Source organism: Penaeus monodon, chromosome 6 (assembly GCF_015228065.2).
Source record: "Penaeus monodon isolate SGIC_2016 chromosome 6, NSTDA_Pmon_1, whole genome shotgun sequence".
NCBI lineage: Eukaryota > Metazoa > Arthropoda > Malacostraca > Decapoda > Penaeidae > Penaeus > Penaeus monodon.
The window spans coordinates 30,845,481-30,847,980 of record NC_051391.1 but is presented as its reverse complement, the minus strand read 5'-3'; positions in this window follow the sequence as shown (position 1 = coordinate 30,847,980).

Here is a 2,500-nt window from a genome sequence, read left to right as displayed (position 1 = left end):
GACTTAAGTGCTTGATAAAGAGAAAAGAAAAGAGAACACTAACCATCAATAAGATGCTTCATTCTTGTCACATAATAACTTTAAAAGCGACATAACATGACTGTGTTTCTGTGTAAACGCATTAAGTTTGAAACATGAGCAGTTTAAAGAGTTACTAAGACTCTGAATGAACACCGACTCCCACCTTAGCGACTGGTAAATTGCTCATACATACAGACGTACATATTTGTCTAATTCTCTATTTCTTTCTACACACAAACACACACATATATATATGTATATATTTATATAAATATAAATGTACATATTATATATTTGTATATACACATACACAAACACACACACACACACAAACACAAATTTTACACACACAGACACACACCCGCATACACACACAAGCTTCAAACACACACACACACACACACACACACACACACACACACACACACACATTCTTGTCTCACTGAATTTTGAAACATTAGCTGTAAAGGAGTACATAGTTCTTCGGCACATTCCCTCAGGAATCTCGCCTGGTCCTTCTTCTTTAGTCTTGTCTAACCCTTTTAGTAGGTATTTGATTTCATCCTTTTTGAGTGTGATATTTTCGATATTCTGATTTACGTTTGTGCGGTTACTTGCCATTTCAAAGTATGGGTCCTGAACACTGACTGAAATTTCTCATATAATGGTTTCACACATTCCTCCTCCTTAGTATAAACGATGTTATTGTCTTTGATGGCGCTAATCTGATCTCTACTTTTAGTCTTACTATCTATATAGTTGAAGGAGAGCTTTGGTCGATTTGTACATGTACTGATTATAACCTTTTCAAAGTCTAATTTCGCCTCCTCATGGTTTGGGTTGACTCCTTTCTTCCTAATTTATACCTTTCATACGCTGCCGGAGATCTTTGTTTTCTGGCGTTTTCTAAAGAAACTGTCGTTGGTGTTCTCTCATTTTCTTACATTTATCACTGAATCACTTTTGGTCATTTCTTGCTTTAGTTTTGAATCTTGATACAATATTTTCTTTTTATAGGCTTACTGATATTACATATCAAAGTTCTCTTCGTTCAGGAGTGTTTCCCAGTTTATGCCATCAAAGAAATCTTTAAGGCTTTTATAATTTCCTATCTTGTAATTGTACTTTCATTTTCTTTCCTTAATTACGATAATTTTCTCCCTGTAGCAAACAGTATTTTAACTTAATTACTACATGGTCACTTTTTCCTGGAGGAGGGCAGCACTCCATATCCTTAATGTCATCTTTATGCTTTGTAAATATTAGGTCAAGCATAGACGGTCTATCTAGCCCCCTTACCTTGGTATGATCAGTTACATTTTGGAAAAGGCAAAGTTAATATGAATTCTTGCATTCTACCTGAGCTCAGGGATCGAAGCTTTCCCAATCAATTTTGTTATTAAAATTCCTTGTTATAAAAGTTTCTTTTGCACTAATTTCCGAAAGTTGCAGCACTTCTTCCAGGCTTTTTAGCATTTCTTGAATTAGTTTTTGGTATTTTTCTTGTGACCGCATCGATAGGTGGCATGTACAGTGTGGTTATGTTTGCTTTTTTCTACCTCCGTTGCCTTGAGTTCTACTATGGGGTCTTGCTTAACCTCCAACTCCTTTATAATAATTCCTTCCTTGTTCATATTGCTACCTCCTCCATTTCCATTTACCTTATCTTTTCTCCAAACATTATGGTCTCTGAGTCCTAATGTTACAATGTCTACGGAGGGATCCAGTTTGGATTCAGTGATGCATATTACATCTGCGAGCTCTGGCATTCTGTTCCAGAAATTAAGGATTTATTACATTGAGAATATTGAGAGTCAATTTTTTTTTGTCTACGGTGTATCCTTCAAGTCCGTCTTCTACAACTTTTTCTTCATGTCCCAATATGACTACGTCCTTATCTACATCACCCAAATTATCAACAATCCTTGTCCAAGGTGTGACTAAAATTCAAGCTGTCATTATTTAATCCTTTGTGATCTCGCTCTCTTTTAATTATTTTTTTTTTTCTATTTCCTTTGCAGTTTCCTTTACTTTCGGTACATCGGCATCTGTAGCTGTCAACTGTTTTGCCTCTTCTGTTATTGAGGGTGGCTGCTTGGCAAATTGCTCACTTGTTTGTCTCGCCCTCAGATACATGCTGAGGATTTTTCCACAGTGTCCTTTTCTTTTTGTTCCATTCTGTTATTGTTTATTCTGTGAACAATTTTTGTCGTTGTTTTTTATATGATAATGAAAAAATCAACAAATAAATGATTACGGGAAGATATATATATATATATATATATATATATATATATATATATATATATATATATATATATATATATGTGTGTGTGTGTGTGTGTGTGTGTGTGTGTGTGTGTGTGTGTGCGTGTGTGTGTGTGTGTGTGTGTGTGTGTGTGTGTGTGTGTGTGTGTGTGTGTGTGTGTGTGTGTGTGTGTATGCATGTATGTGTATGTATGTACACACACACACACAA